At 42.2% G+C, this 19,612-nt stretch overlaps 1 long non-coding RNA gene across 1 annotated transcript in view; it reads left to right on the top strand.

The window, feature by feature from the left end:
- LOC139551719 (uncharacterized) overlaps positions 1-18,129 on the top strand; it is a 39,813-nt gene extending 21,684 nt beyond the window's left edge. The window contains exons 3-4 of the long non-coding RNA XR_011670308.1: positions 9,083-9,426; positions 17,671-18,129. This is a non-coding gene — a long non-coding RNA (uncharacterized lncRNA). The remainder of the gene's footprint in view (positions 1-9,082; positions 9,427-17,670) is intronic.
- Positions 18,130-19,612: the final 1,483 nt, after the last annotated feature.

The following is a 19,612-nucleotide window of genomic DNA, read 5'->3' as shown; positions in this document are numbered from 1 at the left end:
TGGCCTGCGCGCCATGAATTTGGATTTTTTAACTAAACGTGTGAATTAAAAATGGGGGTATTTGGACATAAATTATGGACTTTATCAAACAAAACACACATTTATTGTGGAACTGTAATTCCTGGGAGTGCATTCTGATGAAGATCATCAAAGGTAAGTGAATATTTATAATGCAATTTCTGACTTCTGTTGACTCCACAACATGGCGCGTACCTGTATGGCTTGTTTTGTGTCTGAGCGCCGTACTCAGATTATTGCATGGTGTGCTTTTTCCGTACAGTTTTTTTTAAATCTGACACAGCGGTTGCATTAAGGAGAAGTTTATCTAAAGTTCCATGTATAATACTTGTATCTTTTATCAAGGTTTATTATGAGTATTTCTGTAAATTGATGTGGCTCTCTGCAAAATCACCTGATGTTTTGTAGACAAAACATTACTGAACCTAACGCAAACTAAGATTTTTGGATATGAACTTTATTGAACAAAACATACATGTATTGTGTAACATGAAGATCATCAAAGGTTAGTGATTCATTTTATCTGTATTTCTGCTTTTTGTGACTCCTCTCTTTGGCTGGAAAAATGGCTGTGTTTTTCTGTGACTAGGTACTGACCTAACATAATCAGATGGTGTGCTTTTTGACCCAAAGCCTTTTTGAAATCGGACACTGTGGTGGGATTAACAACAAGTTTATCTTTAAAATGGTGTAAAATACTTGTATGTTTGAGGAATTTTAATTATGAGATTTCTGTTGTTTGAATTTGGCGCCCTGCACTTTCACTGGCTGTTGTCAAGTCGATCCCGTTAACGGGATCTCAGCCGTAAGAATTAACAACGCACACACACACACTCACGAAATATATATAATTACATTCCCTCCCCAATGAGCGGCGTTGTGGCACTAAGTGATGGTTGTATGGGGACTTTGTTCATGGCTCTATCACTTACTAAGTGTCAAAGGAGCTGAACCAAAAAGCAATGAAAGCATAAACAAAAGATATACAAAATATAGTTCTCACACCAAAATCATCTAATTGGACTGTATTCTATATATGTCCAATGTCCGTGCAAAATGACTCTATCATGGCATTGTCTCTAATGTCATGTCTAGGGTTTTCCTACTTGGTGTGTTGCTTAGGCACTATCCTAAATTGATAACTATACAGCTGTAAGGCACTAGTTTTGGGCAGTCTGCGGGGATGACCTATGGACTTCTGGGAAGAAAACTGGTGAGTACTGCAACTGTAGAGTCAAAGGCCTCAAAGTAAATGTTCAACTTTACTAAGGCTGATATTTGCTCGGACCCTTAAGTGATCCTAGCATAAATCCTAATAGGATTTTATTTTGTGAATGTGCGTTTATGTGTACACAAGTGCGCATGTCAAGGGAAGAAAACCAAGTATCCTTGCAGATTACAACTTGCGCAGAATGAGTCTGCGTAATCAGGTAATTTTCAGGTCAATGCCTGGAGGTCAGTCAGAATTGGTGTCGAGGGAGTCTGTAGTGGTTTTACTACATGTCACTGCATCTTCCACTATTGTAGTGGCGATAGGTATGAAGAGGTCTATTTCATAGCTATGTTATCCACGGAGGAGCTAACCTCCCGCCGGAATTACTCTTTAAGTATTGGACCAGTCGTACGTGGTGTGATCGTGGTTCATGACTTCCAATAACTTTCCTCCTGAATGGAGGGTTCTATTTATTAGTGGCATGTGGGTTAACCATTGGAAGAGTGCACTGGAGATTCCCTTCCCTGTGTTGCACTCTGAGTGACTCCTATGTCGCTGTTGTCAAGGGTAATTTGATTGGTTAGGTCTCTAACCTTCTTACTAATTGTAGCTGGACTGACTGTTGCTGGTATTGGTACTGGTACTCAAGGGGACCAGTTATCCTACTGATTTATTCTGAAAAATTATACTACCGGAACACATGATTAGAGCATTTTACTAGTTGTATTGTAGTTGAACCTACACATGGCAAGGCATTACTTTTTTTTCCACCAGCGGGTGGTGTTGGTATCCGAGGCACAAACGAAAAGGTCGGACCCTATGTACGAGTTGTCAGGGGCCGAGTTGTTATGAGAATGGCTGTAACCTTTCAACCAAATCTCCTGGTGTTCGTGCTTCAAAAGGCTCAGTGGCTGTCGAGGCATGTCAATCACCACCGCGTCCGCACCTGTGAACTGAGACGAGGATATCGGTCTGTGATATCACAAAGTGTTTCACCAGTGGGAGTCATCGGGTCAGTTGCTGGACTGACGCCATTAGTGTCATTGTAAGGGTTGACAGTCCCCCACAAAGTGGAAGGTGTATCATCGGAAACAGAGTATATTCTGCGCCTCAATGTTTTTCTTGCTGAGACGGCCGCAGTGCATGCGGAAGTGTCCGAAGGGCAAGAGAAGTTCATCTCAACTACCGTATCGCACGACTGCAAGGAGGAGGGATGTTGCTCATTCACAGAGACAGCTGGCTCGAAATCATGAGAACAATGGTCAATCAGGTTGGCTGATGGAATGTGTCGAGATATCGTAATATCTCCTTGGATCGGATTCTGCACCAAGAGGTTTCTAAATGTCTTTTTCCCAAGGGGTGCTTTCGACAGACACCCCTCGTGAATGACTGCATTGCAGCTAGCGTTAGGGGAAGACAGTGTGGCCTGTGACCATACCTGATTGGTTTTCCATTCCATCAGTGGGAGTAACCGATCCATCAAGTCTGCTCCAAGTAGCAGGGGTACAGATTTGAGGCTGGTAACATACACAGGGTGAACAAGCGATACGCCCTGGAAGTGTAGTTTCAGCATGACTCTCAATGTGAGAGGCGAGGTAGTCTGAGTGACCCCTCGAAGTGTAGTGTCGCATCATTCCACTTTTAACCAACGTTTAGTTGGCTTCAAAGCTCTATTGAGATCAACAAACAATGTTTGAGAGATGAGCGATATTGTCGCACCCGAATCAATAAGCGCATTACAAGTTAAGCAATCCTCCAGGACTGTTTCAAGGTATGGGCGTTTAAATTCGTGTTTAGTGGACATATTCCCCACAAAGTGGAGTGGTCATTCGCAACGACGTGGTGTGCCATTTCTGTTCAAGTTGGAAGCAGATCAACGTTTCAGATTTTGAGTGGGTTTGGCTTTAACGAAGTTTTTGACCTTTTTCTTCGCAACCTTTGTATCAGAGTCTATAAACAAAGCCCGTGGGCTTGTTTCTTGATCAAGCGGGCCCTGGATAGGGTCTTGATTGAGAGCGGGAGAAATTAGAATTTTAACGTCCTTGCTATGGGTGTTAATTCCTACGGACCTGGTCTTGGGGCTGAAAGGCCAAGAGGAGAAGCCAAGCGTTTGGCTTTGTTGGCCAAGAGGCACCATATTACTCAGTGCCGAATGGCCAAGAGGAGAAGACTGAGGGACACATGAGGGAGGCAAAGTCTGAAACCTATTGTCTTTACTCCTTTGAATACAGGGCTCCGGTTGCTTGGATTGGTAGTCACGCTGTAGAGCGTGATCATTCTGGACTTCCTCCAGATGGTATCTAAGGGTGGTATTCTGCTGCATTGCAGAGTCCACTTGAGCGCTTAGAGTACAGATTTTGGACACGTGAGTGTCGCACTCATTCCTTTCGGTCTCAAACTTATCTGTCATGGTTTTCAGATAGAGGTCTTGAGTACGCAGTGAGAGATTCAGTTATGAGATTTCCTCCACTTGCTTGGAAATCAATATTTCCATTTTCATCACCTGAGTTCTCTCATCATTCATTTGGACAGCGACTTCAATGAGTTCTGCTGATTTGTCATCCAACTTAGTCATTGTGTTCATTAACTGATTGTCTTTGGTCTGCAGAATTTTGAGTAGAACCGTGTTACTTTGAGTAACATTCAACAAATTTAATGCATCGTCAGATTTATCTAGTTTGGCATGGACATCATCGTATTTAGTTTTGGCTAAATCGAGTTGTTCCTGTAGAAGGCGATTTTGTTCCTTTTAGAAGACAATTTTGTTGAAAAGCTTGTGCTTGTTCATCGTCATAAGTTTTTGCAATTACATTTAATTGTTCAGTTTTCAACCGCAGTTCCATATATAGCAGAATTTTTCCCTTTTCTGCATTTCTCATTGGTTTCCCGGTTCTCTCCACCTGTCCCTTTATGTCTACCATTACCTGTTCGTGCTTCATCTGTGCACTGCGGTATTGGAACGATACCAATCTCGGATGGCAAGACATCAGGGCTAGACTGGAGAGAAGCTTTTCGAGGCCTGAGCCCGATGGTTGATTTTGGAGAGCGTTGTTGTCTGCTGTTTTTCCGCTAATGGCATAATTAGGGTTGGTATCGCTGCTGAGGTCAGAGATCAGTCCATTTATGGGTGGAGGTTCACTAATTAGCGGGCGAGTGGGGACTACCCCCTCTGATAGTTTGCACATTATTAGAACATTTGAAAGGAAAAATGTTTTTCCGAATTTTCCAAAGTTTGGTTTTGGAATATGTTGGAAGCTACAATGACGATTTTAATCTATTTATAGACGTTAATGAACCATCAGTACAGTACCAGTGCTGTGGGAGTTGGACGTGAATTAATTTGCAAAAGCAAATTGAATTAATTCATCAATGATAATGATTAATCCTACCTGGATAGGCTTTCTGGGAGTTAAACTTTAAATTAACCTGAGAGCGTTGGTCCATCTAGGTTACTATTGCAAAGTTTAAAATGTCTCATTTAATTGGAAGATCCTAGAAAGGTATGTTCGACAATATAACTTATTAAATTGAATGAGACGATGATATCCAAGCATTTGGTATTATCTGGATTATCATAAAAGTAACCAGTAGTTTAAATGTTAGGGTACATTCACCACCAGTTTCACTTCTACCTAAGGCCAAAGCCACATGGGATTCCCGCTGGAGGCGGGAATTCCGTCAGTAATGGGTTTTACTGAATGTGCTTTGCAAAAGCAAATTTTACGGATTTAATCAATGTTAATGATAAATCAAACCTGTATAGGCTATTTGGGAATTAAACTTGAACCTTGTTGATCTAGGTTAATGTGAAAAGTTTAAATTGTCACATTGTAGAAAACCAATCAATTTGGATATTATTTAAAAGATCCACTTGAAAGTTAAATATGGCAATTTCACTTGTTAGTTCAATTGAATGAGACATCGATATCCAGTCAATTGCGATTGGCTGGATATCTTAACGTGATCCACGTTTGGGTGTTACCTAATTATTTTTTTAAGAAATGTACTGGGGATTCTTCACCACCAGTGATCGCAGAAAGCTGAAATCAAACGGAAGTACAAAGGGCGGGACTTCCGTCGCGCACGGCGGAGGAATTTCAACGTGACACAGGAAAAAGAAAATACTGTTTCTCTTTGTTAGCTTAGCATCTCGTGCAAGCTAATCCGACTTTGTTCAGAAATCTCACTTCCAAGCATAAAATAGGGTCCCCTTCACCATGGAAAGGGGGGTTTACTAGTAACGTCTCACATTAACCCATTCAGCATACTTTGCTAGCATTATGTTGACCGGAGCGACGCGGTACATAAATACAGATACGCCTGTGGCCTACCCACACTGGCTTAGTGCGGTAGATAGACAGAATACTTCGGCTCGGTCGTCGAACAGATCTATCCTGTAATTTCTAACCTTACTGGCTCTATGCCCTTGCTTTAGAAATTAATATTGAATGACCGAAATCGTACCGTTTGGCCAAATGGACTAAATCTGGAATTTATCACTCATTGCTCTGACGCTAATGACACGACCAGAGGAGCTCCCAAAATAGCTTGTTCAAATGGAAACACACGCACAACCAATTTGTATACAAAGCAGTCTGTTTGTACAATTCTGTTTGCACAATTGCTATATATATAATTCAAGAGCAAAGTCCAATTCTATCTTAGATGCCTCACACGGGGCACCATATATGTCATGTCTTTGGCATCATTAAATTGAAGACTGTTATTTTATCAAATCAATTCTCTGTAATTATTATTACATGATTAAACTAATCATGTAATTAACTAGGAAGTTGGGGCACTAAGGAAAATCTTCAGATTACAAAGTTATAATTTTCCTAATATAACTCTTCGGATATTTTATTATCCGAAGAGTATTACATATTATTTAAAGTCACAGTCGGCTATTGCAAGAAACTACATAAGATCATTTTTCACTTATTATCCATTATTGCTGTTATTTTTTTAATGACATTGGTATTTTTGCTCTGAACAAGGGCATTTCCAGGCATAGAGCCAACATGGAAACTGTTCCCAAAACAAATATTTTCCCTTATAAAACTCCTGTAAATGTACATTTTAAGCTCAAATAATGCAAATAAATATATTCCCAGTTTCCCTGCAGGATGAGTATTGACTTTCAAGAATCCATGAGCTAATTTCCTGTGAGAAAATGTTGCAGTTTTAAAGCTAATTTCCTGTAATAAAAAATAAAAATGTCATGGCTTCATATGTTATCTGGGGGGGCCCAAAGCTTGTGGGGCCTCCCACCTTCCGGGAGTCAGCTACACCAGTGGGTCTAACCCCCATATACTGTTCTGTACTATTGGCAAGGCCTGGTCAGCCTTCACTGGGAGGAGCTTCAGCCTGCACAAGTGCATTGAGGGAAGTTGGCTAATTTTGGCTAATTGAAAGCCATGGCTAATTGTTGGTGACATCGGGAACAAGGGAACATGTGTGAGAAGACACTACTGAGTTTGTGAAACACACACACTGCGATGTCCGTCTCTTTTCGCACTCCCAGGCCATTGTGTCTGTGATGTTGTAATGGCGGTACTCTAGCTAAGTCTCCTGCTGTGGTTGCTGTTTTAACGAGTAGAAGCCCTAGGGCAGCTGTCTGCTGACAGAAAAGGGGTCAGAGCACAGCTGTGTGTGAGGGAGAGAGAGAGCAAGAGAGAGAGCCGGAGAAAGAGGGGAGGAAAGAATGAGATATGTAGAGAGACCATGTGTTCAGAGATCGGTATAGCCCAGTCATAACTTGCTAGCTCAGATAGTCACTGCAACACTGTTCAACCATCTGTCAGGTTTCAATTGGGTCTTGAACAAAATATGAATTACCTCTTAACAATTTTCAACTCTTAGTCTTTGCCTGCGGATTTGTGCATGAGTGTGTGTGCATTTATACTGTAATGTACTGGTTTTTGCTGCCATTACAGCTAACAAAAACTAGCACACTTTCTGTGGCTTTACACTACTACTCAATTCCTGATTTATTATGCTTGGTTTGGCCCGGTCCTCAGAGGCTATTGTTTGTCAAGGGAAAAAAGTTGCTCAAAGCTTGTAAGGAGAACGGAGCAATTGCTCCTCACGTACGCTCTCTCCTTAACAAAATCCTGAATTCTGTGAGCCAACTTGCAACAAATAAAGAAGTACAGTCACATTTAACATGGTCAATTCATGAGCACGAATAACAATGATATATAAATGGATGTTTTTCAAATGGAGGTTTCTATTGCGACGAGATGCGCATCTACCGGTTGTATCGGGCTACGTTTTGTGAGTTCAAAGACAACTTCGGTAGTATTATAAACTTTGAAACATCTGGGGCCCTCATTTATCAATATTGCGTAGAGACTATTGTAGAATTGAATTTAGAATGTTCAAACGCATAGAAAAAGTGTGATTTATCAAACAATCCTACAAGCGTCATACGCACACCAGTCAGCGATAACCATTGATAAATACTAATTGTTCTCAGCCTCAGTGCTCGTGCACGACCTTGGCTATTTGCATTTAGAAACGCCATATATGGTCAAAAACATCCCTTTAAAGCCATTGGGGAATATGCAAGTGGCCAGTTTATTAGGCACACCACCCCATTCAATGAAATGGATTGCTCCTATAGACATTGAGTCACGTGGCCATATAAAGCAGGCAGACTGGCATCGAGGCATTCAGGTACTGTTCGATTGAATGTTAGAATGGGGAAAAATTAGGGTCCTAAGCGACTTTGAGTTTGGTATGATCGTCGGTGCCAGGCTAGCCGGATTCAGTATCTTAGAAACGGCCGCCCTCCTGGACTTTTCACATTAGAATGTACATGTGTGAGGGCGGCAGACGGCGGGCGAGCGTTTCAAAGATGCTGTATCTGGCACGCCTGGCACCGGCATGGTTTACGCACAGATTTGTGCCTACGCATGTTTGATAAATGAAGCCCCTGGTTTCTTGTAGGCTACAGAATTAGAGAAGGGCTGTTCGAAAAAACGTAATCCAATGTTCGGAAACGGTGCAGGTCTGAATGACCAGTTGAAAAACGGGGAGGGGTTGCAGGTTCATAATGGAACTCTGCCCTTCAAATACATCACTCATTGCTTCAAGCCACACCCCGCCAAACCCACCAAATGGAGCAAACGTAGGCTATCTCAGCCTGTTAAAAAAAAGTTGACCGTTTTGGGGAAACGTGTCATTCAGCACAAGCCGTTACACAACGTAGCAAACGTTCAATCGAACTGAACGCACCCCAGATCTGACTTTCTCAGACATTCTACAAACAAATTGACAAGAGTCATTACTTAATGAATTGTTAGAGTTAGACCAACATTTTAAAGACATACAGACATTTTTGCTATTTCAGTTGTGGTTGCGATATATTGACCAAATTATCAGGAAAGCTTGGGATGTATTTTCCCTTACAAATTCTCCAGAAATAACCAATTCACAGCTGTTTCTTTCAAAATAAAATCACACTGGGGGCATGCCCCTGGACCTCCCTAGAAGGGTATTGATCCCATTGACCCTGACCCCACCCCCCACCACCAATTTGCCACACAAAGTTATGCCCCTACATGGAACACACTGTAAACCTCAGCGCACCACAGGAAGAGCAAGTCGTGTGTGCGTGCGCGCTTGCATATCAATGCAACTGTGAAGATCAAGTGACTGTGATACCCTACTGAGAAAAGTGTTACCCTAACTTAGAACCAAAACATGCTCAATTATTTGTGTTCTATATTAGGATATACACAATTATAGCCGCAGTGTGTCCTTTGGCAGTAATTGTGAGGATGTTTGGGGGAAAACGAGTATTCCATTGACGTATTTCCTCCTCTTTTTGTTTCCCTCTCTTTCCAGATGGTATCTCTTGGTGGTGTTTGTTGGCATGAGGGGAACGTTGACAATGCAGCACGTGCCAATGGGTCGGCCATGACACCTCGAGAGAGAGATCCCTGAAGGAGGACCATTCTAATTGATAGTTCTGTCTCGAACACACACACACTTGCATAGACACGAACACCTGGTGACTGTGGTCAGAGAGCCTGATGTTTTAATGGAAAGGAAGCCTGTACAGGACAGGTAACAGTAGTAAGAGAGGCCATAGACCCAACAACAGGTGTATGAGCAGCCTTAGCATAGTGAAATACAGTAAAACAGGCCATATGGACCGAACAACAGATCCAGGATCAGCCCTCAGCACAGTGAGTAAACCGAATACACAGCCGATCACGGCTCAGGCTAAGACCCAAATGCAGACACAGGAGGTGGATAGTACGAGTCTCAGAGTTCATTATAGTACAAGGGGCAGGCAAAAGTGTAGTCAAGGCAGGCAAAGAGTCGTAATCCAAATCAGAGTCAGGCAGATACAGGACAGCAGGCAGGATCAGGGACAGGCAAAAAGGTAAAAAACTAGAGCACAGGAAACACGGGAACACGCTGGTAGGACTTGACGGGAAACAGACAAACAGAAAACCTAGGTATAGATAGACATGAGGTAATGGGAGGCACCTAGTGAGGGTTATAGATAATCACAAGACAGGTTGAAACAGATCAGGGTGTGACACAGAATAGCTTCTGATTTCGTGTGCAGAGAGCTAGCTATAACTCTGGTGCTTTCGGGGAACATTCAACGCTGTCGGTGAGTTTGAGCCTCTGACAGAAACCATCGACGGTTGACTGTACCCTGAGGGCCACTGTTCCCGTCCAGGTGGATGAACACACACGCTCATGCATGGAAGCCACTGAGAATCCTAAACACACACACAAACGTGAAGTTGAATCCTAAAGGCACACACACAAACTTGAATTCTAAAGAGTCACACATGCACACACAAATACACACACATGCACATGCACGCACGCACGCACCCACACACACACAAACACATCACCGGATTCAGGAAGGTGGGCGTTTGGCGCTAGTTCCTACATCACAGTAGGGACAATTGAGAAAAAAAGCTGTTGTATAGCACACTGTATTACTTTTACAACTAATATAAGGACAGGACATGAGACGGGAGTAGAAATTAACGTGGGCATTGTTTAATGCGTTTCACAGGAAGAACATTCCAAGCATTTCAAGGCGGGTTACAGGTGCCCTAAAGGGACAAAACTAGAATATCAATACACAACAAAAGCCTAATTGAATATTTGAACTTTCATGTGCATTAATAACAAACTGAAATGTGATCTGTAAATATGAATAAAAACATTTAATTACAATCCTAGTTTAGCCAAGGAGAAAGAACTGAGTTACAGTGCATTCGGAAAGTATTCAGACCATTTGACTTTTTCCACATTTTGTTACGTTACTGCCTAATTCTAAAATGGATTAAAAAAATATATAATTGTCCTCAATCTACACACAATACCCCATAATGACAAAGCAAAAACAGGTTTTTAGAATGTTTGCAAAAAAAATAAAAGCAATTACAGCCTCGAGTCTTCTTGGGTATGACGCTACAAGCTTGCCACACCTGTATTTGGGGAGATTCTCCCATTCTTCTCTGCAGATCCTCTCAAGCGCTGTCAGCTTGGATGGTGAGCTGCCTAGAAGGCCATCATCCCGGAGTCGCCTCTTCACTGTTGACGTTGAGACTGGGGTTTTGTGGGTACTATTTAATGAAGCTGCCAGTTGAGGATTTGTGAGGCGTCTTTTTCTCGAACTAGATACTCTGATATACTTGTCCTCTTGCTCAGTTGTGCACCGTGGCCTCCCACTCCTCTTTCTACTCTGGTTAGAGCCAGTTTGCACTGTTCTGTGAAGGGAGTAGTACACAGCGTTATACGAGATCTTCAGTTTCTTGGCAATTTGTCGCATGGAATAGCCTTCATTTCTCAGAACAAGAAAAGACTGACGAGTTTCAGAAGAAAGTTCTTTGTTTCTGGCCATTTTGAGCCTGTAATTGAACCCACAAATGCTGATCAATCAATCAAATGTATTTTTAAAGCCCTTTTTACATCAGCCGATGTCACAAAATGCTGTACAGAAACCTAGCCTAAAACCTCAAACAGCAAGCAATGCAGATGTAGAAGCACGGTGGCTAGGAAAAACTCCCTAGAAAGGCCAGAACCTAGGAAGAAACCTAGAGAGGAACCAGGCTCTGAGGGGTGGCCAGTCCTCTTCTGGCTGTGCCGGGTGGAGATTAACAGTACATGGCCAAGATGATCAAACGTTCATAGATGACCAGCAGGGTCAGATAATAATAATCACAGTGGTTGTAGAGGGTGCAACACGTCAGCACCTCAGGAGTAAATGTCAGTTGGCTTTTCATAGCCGATCAGTTTGCACTGATGCTCCAGATACTCAACAAGTCTAAAGAAGGCCAGTTTTATTGCGTCTTTAATCCAGACAACAGTTTTCAGCTGTGCTAACATAATTGCAAAATTATTTTCTAATGATCAATTAGCCTTTTAAAATGATAAACTTGGATTAGCTAACACAACGTGCCATTGGAACCCAGGAGTGATGGTTGCTGATATTGGGACTCTGTACACCTATGTAGATATTCCATTAAAAATCAACCGTTTCCAGCTACAATAGTCATTTACAACGTCTACAGTGTATTTCTGATTAAAAATGTTATTTTAATGGACAAAAAATTAGCTTTTCTAAGTGACCCCAAACTTTTGAAAGGTAGTGCACATATTTCCTGTCTCCCTGGTTTTGACAGAAGTCCAGTTGGATCCCCCAGTTGGATCTCCTCCCTTCATGAGCTGATTGCTGCGATAAACATTCATTGCTGTCGGTGGGTTTGATGTGAATATAACTCACCGATCAATGAATGAACACTGCGGTTCAAACACCTCGAGGACCAATCAATGAAGAGGACTCAAGCGGGGCAGTTCAATGTATAGCCAATCGGGGACAGAGGAGTAGCAACCGCACTGCTTCGTGAGCTTATGTCAAGGGTTTGCTACTTGAAAAGACAGGCCTACTCTAAATCCCTACATAACCTTGTTCTTAAGGGGCTCCTTTTAAACTACAATGAATTAGTTAGACTCCGGTACTATGTCCATTGAAACTGACAGATCAAATGGCCCCTTAATTTGATCTATTTGTAGGATAGAAAACTGTTCAGTAGTTTCTTTTGCACAGAATGAATTGACAGATATTGAATTTGGCAATCAGTACCCTGTCTAAAATAGTGGTGCTTCTGTAGTTGAATATGAGTGTTCAGCGTCTCCTACCAATATCCCGGGCCAATATGTGATGCATGACCACTAGTGCAGCAGAACTTTTATTTAATTGAGCATCCGCTTGAGCAACCTTTATTTGTTGTTACCAGTCAGTCTGCTAACCCCAAACAAGTCCACTTCGACATGACCCCTGAATCTGCATTCTAGCTCATTTCTGCTCCTGTTAACTGGAGTTAGTCCTGTGAGAGCCATGTCGAGCTAATCTGTAATTGTTTCGTTCTAAATTGTAACCACGCTGGTAATCAACATTTTTCCAGTGTAGCTGCGACCACATTCACATTTATTTTGTTTGGATTTTTTTTTTTTTAACTAATAATAATTTCCAGTGGAAAGCAACAGCGTTGTCTGGGAGCCCCCAAATGGAAACCAGGCCCATACGGAGCCCTAGTAACACAGACACACGTGCGCAAACACACACACTGTACACACACATACGGTAAACACACACACACCCAAAGGGGCCTCAGTACCTCTTTAATCCAAGCTAACGCAGCCTGCTGCTTCACACAAACTCACTACCACCCCATCCCCCGTCTCCCTCTTTTGTGGATTAATTTAGGGGGGGTTATTAAAAACCGAAAAAGAACAAAGGCCGATTTTGATTGGATATTTTGTTATTTTCTCGTTAACTTTTTGGGTATATAGGTCTAGCTACAGGCTTAGGACATCCCTCGATAGCCAGTTACATCCATTTAAGACTCCGAATATCAAACCCCAAGGTATGTCTGGTACCTTTCCTAACCCTCACAGATAGCCAAACTCCTCCATCCCCTGTGACCCATTCTCTATCCAATGAGAGAATGTAGACTCCCAACCTTCCAAGCCCCCAATGTAGCCAATTCCCACAGACATTTTGACGGCAGGCAGCACAACATTATTCTCCCACCATAGTCTATATCAGGCCTAAAACCTCCCCCTCAATTCCCCCTTACTCCAGAGCTGTCTACAGTACAGCCTGGTTTACATTAGATGTGTGTAGCTCTGGGGGCTATGAGAGATACAGGAGTGGGACAGCAGGCCTTCTCAGGACACTAAGGTCTGTCTCCTTTATAATAGAGTCCAGAGTACAGAGACATATAGATAGGGTTAGCACACGCACGTACACACACACTTCCTGTTGAATGAGTGAATGAAGGGATGTGGGAATAAGGGAGAAATAAGTGAAGAGAGAAACAGATTTTTCAATGCGTTATCTAAATGCAGTCAATTGTTTCACTGGAGAAAAATACACAATTTCAAAACGGATTGGACAATGCAGTTGGGCATTCGACTAAGTAGATGTTTATTCACATCTACTGCTTAACATAATCTTATTAGCTTTTGTTTAGCTCAAAATATTGTCTATCCTATGTCGTCTCACTAAATCAAGACATTCATGGGTCCATTTGGAATAAATAAAATATATTTTTGATTGGACTATATTTGTGTCTTATGATGTTTTCATTGGGCTGAGCTTCTGAAATTTGTGTTTTACACAAAGTGTAACTGTTCCCTATTACCCAGTCCACAACATGCCTGCACTGGTTTGTTGACTTGGGATTTCTGAGACGATAAAACCTCTGCATTTTAAAATGTAAAACTGTCCTAACTACGCGAATACAGCAGTCAATTGTATCTCATGGCGAAATGCATAGCACATAAAATAAAAAAGGTTTGACCAGATATTGTTTATCCTGATCAGACAGGATTACATGGACGATATATTGGAGATAATATACGACAATTACTTGAAACATTTGAACATTATGAAACATCGAAGATACCAACCCTGGTCTTCATAGCAGATTTTGAAAAAGCGTTTGATAAAGCACGACTAGAATTCATACATAAATGCCTGGATTACTTTAATTTTGGTGAATCTCTTATAAAATGGGTTAAAGTTATGCACAGGAACCCCAGATCTAAAATGGTAAACAATGGTTACTTCTCAGAAAGTATTGAGTGTTTAAGAGGAGAAAAACAAGGCTGTCCGTTGGATCCATATCTATTTATTATGGCCATTGAAATGCTAGCAATTAAAATTAGATTCAACGAGAACATTAAGAGATTAGAAATCCTGGGGATAAAAACAAAAGTGTCAATGAATGCCGATGACTCCTAGTTTTTTCTTAAGTCCACACAAAGTGGTAGGCCACACAAGCTCACAGAACGGAACCGCAGAGTGCTGAGGCGTGTAGCGTGTAAAATCGCCTGTCCTCGGTTGCAACACTCACTACCGAGGTCCAAACTGCCTCTGGAAGCAACGTCAGCACAAGAACTGTTCATTGGGAGCTTCATGAAATGGGTTTCCTTGGCAGAGCAGCCGCACACAAGCCCAAGATCACCATGCGCAATGCCAAGCTTTGGCTGGAGTGGTGTAAAGCTCGCCCCCATTTTATTATTGAGCAGTTTAAACGCGTTCTCTGGAGTGATTAACCACGCTTCACCATCTGGCAGTCCGACAGACGATTCTGGGTATGGCGGCTGCCAGGAGAACGCTGCCTGACCCAATTTATAGTGCCAACTGTAAAGTTTGGTGGAGAGGGAATAACGGTCTGGGGCTTATTTCCATGGTTCCCCTTAGTTCCAGTGAAGGGAAGTCTTAACATTACAGCATACATTGACATACTAGACCATTTTGTGCCTCCAACTTTGTGGCAACAGTTTGGGGAAGGCCCTTTGCTGTTTCAGCATGACAATACCCCCATGCACAAAGTGAGCTCCATATAGAAATGGTTTGTCGAGATCGGTGTGGAAGAACTTGACTGACCTGCATAGAGCCCTGGACTTTACCCCATCGAACACCTTTGGGATGAATTGGAACGCCGACTGTGAGCCAGGCCTAATTGCCCAACATCACTAATGCTCTTGTGGCAGAATGGAAGCAAGTCTTCACAGCAATATTTTAACATCTAGTGAACTGCCTTCCCAGAATAGTGCATATTAATGCCCATGATTTTGGAATGAGGTGTTCGACGAGCAGCTGTCCACATCCTTTAATAGGAAGTTAGCTAGCTGATTACATTTAATTCACTTAGCTAAACAGTGTGTAAATCAGCTAGCTCGCTAGCAGCTCAGTTGAGTTAGCCTACAAAGTGCCCTACTTTAGCTAGGTAGCTAATAATAGATTGTTTTTAGTTTTTTTTCCCAAAATGTGCTTACTTACTTGAATAGGTTCTCCCTTTTTTGGGTCCTTATAAAAACAAAATAATGGGCAATATTAATGACATTTTGTGATAGCAAAGCGCAGCCAGCAGCCATGTGTACGAATGGAAACGAGGAAAAAAGTCTGTCACTAGAGGGGTTTAGAACATGTTGTGACATTTGTCTTTACCAGTGTAATCCACTTTCAATTTAAATTTCAATCGCAGACTGTCGGCCACACTTGATAAGTTCAAAACTAACACTTGAAACTACTATAGGCAACAACAGTGATGCACATAACACACAGCACCCCTTCTTGGGCGTGTGGGGGGAGGGTTCTTGAAATGTAACATCCAATAAAAATATTGTCTCTGGGAGCCAACAGACCATTCAAACCGTTTTTGCAATAAAAAATTCTCCAGACCTCCAAGGGAAGGCATGGCAACGCGAGACTAGTCCAAAACTGAAAAGACATCCCTAACAAGAGGCACACAAATCAGAGTGTTCGCTGCTGTGATAACTAGCCCATTTTGGTCTGTGCAACATCACAGCTATGCAGATAAGTGTTTAATATTCTAGCAGTGTCTCTGCTTGAGCATCAGTAATGGAAGGATTGTCTGGTATTATAATCTGTAAATTACAAAAACAGAGATAAGATGAGACTTCAAAACGTGACCTTACATTCCTGCTAGTGGCGAATAGAAAAGCTGGTGGCCACAGATGTTTTAATGAGAAATAAGATGTCCTTTAGAGATAATGGGGAGGGGGCGTATTAATATTTGGTTCCAACAGTATGTTGTGGCCCCGGACAAGCACACCTGATTCTACCTGTCAACTAATCATCAAGCCCCATCTGTGGCCACCAGAATCAGGTGTTTTGGTCCAGGGCTACAACATAAACGTGTGCTGTTGGGGGTACTCGAGGACCGGAGTTAGGAAACACTGCTTCAGGACCATGCGGAAGTCTCAGAGCCGGCGGGAATGCTATTGGATTGGCTGGCTGGCTTTAGGAATACAACTGCAGTGATCGAACAGCGCTACTTCTCTCTGTTGAGTCTACGAAAGCAGTGCAAAGGTGGAAGATGTCTAGGTAACCGCTGTTTGACTTGACAGGAAACTAAACTAGTTTTTAATCTCGGTGCTGTGCTAGCGAATAGGTCATTCCTGTAGGCTATGGCATGAGTTAGTTCCAGAATGTTATGCATGTCCCTTATTGACAGAGGTGAATGAAGCAACAGCAGCCATGATGATAATGACTGGAGTTACAGTATTTTTGCTGTTGTCCAAATAGCATTTTTGAGCTTTTACATTCCTTGGAGGGGAAGTTACCAGTGAACATGTATCTAACTTGAATATGGATCAATATGAATCAGTTCAAATTGATGTATTTGAATAAATTAGTGCAGATACAAATGAACAGTTGAAACAGTTATTCAATACTATAGTTATTCAATAGTTCAAGCCAATTTTCAAAGTATATTTGATCAATGTTCTATTTTCCCATGGCCACCCATGACTGTTTTTTTTGTCTCCCATTAGCCACCCCATTAAAACAATCCTAGAATCGCCCCTGGGAGTGCAGACACCAGGTCATTCACAGTGACTCACACACACACTGTTATAGCTCCAGAGTCACACAGTGTGATGGAAAGCCAGAGGATGGGCAATTGGACACACGCATACTTTCTCATACTGACACACATGCACACACACACACCGCAGGAGGCCTCTGAGGGGAGGAGGGCTCATAATAATGGCTGGAATGGAGCAAATTGAATGGCATCAAACACCTTGAATGGCATCAAACCACGTGTTTGATGTATTTGATACCATTTCATATTCCGCTCCAGCCATTACCACAAGCCTGCCCTCCCCAATTAAGGTGCCACCAACCTCCTGTGGCACACACACTCACACATATATTCTCACCTGCACACACACACACACACAAATGCATGCACACATTCTCATACATGGAACTACACTCTATCCAGGAGAAAGTGGCTGCCCTTCGGTAGAAACAAAGACTAAGGAGCAACGAAAGGTTTAGCAGGGTCTATCTATGATCGGCAAAGTCACATGCGGAGCGACTCATTGCTCTGAACTTACGAACTCTTCTGCAGGAGATCCCGCCCGGGAAGAACTTCTATAGCACTGTGGACGAGTGATGCAACGGCCTCCATCTGGTCCTAATGCTGGTAGCAGGGGCCGAGAGTCGCGGAGGAGGGATATATGTCACGGATCTCTCCGGAACTGTGTCATTACGCACACCTGGTCCCCATTCCCACTGATTGTATTGTATAAATGTGCCCTTTGGTTAACCATTGGGCTGTCGTTATTGTTACAATGTCCGGTGGTCGTGTGAGTACCTGTGCAGTGTTGTTTTGGCTTTCGTGCCACGTGTATTGTGCAGATGATTACGGGTCTTGTCGTGTGATAATCATTGTGCGATTGTGTAAATCCTCGCTCTTTTGTTTGGGTCTCAACCCTGTGTTTTGTAACTTGTTTGTTTGGTCTTCGTCCCCGTGTCTGTACACGGCACGCTGTAATTTGGGTAAAGAAATAAAAATAACGATTACGCATTCCTTTGCCTGTCTCCCGACCATTTATGCCAGCGTGACAATATAACGCAAAGGACTGAGCCTATCCAGCATTGACGCACAGTGCCCATGGAAGAGAGATGTGCCTTTTGTGCCAGTGAAACATGAAAACGATTGGTTGCCCCCCATTTGTTTAATTTGATTAAAAACCAAGCATAGCCTACCCTCCCCTTAATCAAGGCTGGTTTAGCAGCATGACATACAGTGCATTCGGAAAGTATTTAGACCCCTTGAGTTTTTCCAAATTTTGTTAACTTACAGCCTTATTCTAAAGTGTATTAAATTTTTAAAAATCCTCATCAGTCTACACACAATATCCCATAATGACAAAGCAAAAACAGGTTTGTAGACATTTTTGCAAATTTTATACAAATTAAATACAGATACCCTATTTACATCAGTATTCAGACCCTTCGCTATGAGACTCGAAATTGAGCTCAGGTGCATCCTGTTTCCATTGATCTTCCTTGAGATTTATACAACTTGATTGGAGAATGTGGGTATACTTTTCAGCAGCAGGGACCGGGAGACTAGTCAGGATCGAGGGAAAGATTAACGGAGCAAAGTACAGAGAGATCCTTGATGAAAACCTGCTCCAGAGTGCTCAGGACCTCAGACTGGGGTGAAAGTTCACCTTCTAACAGAAAAACAACCCAAAGTACACAGCCAAGACAACGGAGTGGCTTCAGGACAAGTCTCTGAATGGCCCAGCCAATTGAACCCAATCAAACATCTCTGGAGAGACCTGAAAATAGCTGTGCAGCGACACTCCCCATCCAACTTGACAGAGATTGAGAGGATCTGCAGGGAAGAATGGGAGAAACTCCCCAAATACAGGTGTGCCAAGCTTGTAGCATCATACCCAAGAATACTTGAGGCTGTAATTGCTGCCAGGTGCTTCAACAAGTACTGAGTAAAGGGTCTAAATACTTATGTAAATGTGATATTTAGATTTGCAAACATTTCTAAAAAACAGTTTTTGCTTTGTCATTATGGGCTATTGTGTGTAGATTGATGGGGGGAAATCAATTTTAGAATAAGGCTGTTACAGTAAGTAACAAAATGTGAAAAAATTCAAGGGGTCTGAATACTTTCCGAATGCACTGTAGGTGTGTCTTTTTATACAGGCCATTAGCAAAGTAGCCTACAGCATGAATAAAGGGGTTTTAAATGGTATACTGAGAGTTCTTTGAGATATTTTGGAGGTTTTTCGCCCTCATGCTTTTTCATTATTCACATACATGCAAACTTCATTTTGCTTGTTTAAGTAGGCAATCCATCTCCATTTTCAAAGTGTGCCCTCGTCTGATTACCAAAGACAAGCTCCTCCAAACTATTCAGTCCTCCTGTAATGCCATATCAGTTGCAGATTATTTTGTGAATCTGCCTTGCACGTAGGCAATGATACAATTGACAGGAGCCTCGTATTTCTTATGGACGTGCAAAAGTTCTCCGTAAAGACATT

This window comes from Salvelinus alpinus, chromosome 24, assembly GCF_045679555.1.
Source record: "Salvelinus alpinus chromosome 24, SLU_Salpinus.1, whole genome shotgun sequence".
Classification (NCBI taxonomy): Eukaryota; Metazoa; Chordata; class Actinopteri; order Salmoniformes; family Salmonidae; genus Salvelinus; species Salvelinus alpinus.
Note: the sequence above shows the minus strand (reverse complement) of the source record. Positions and strands in the feature narration are given on the sequence as shown.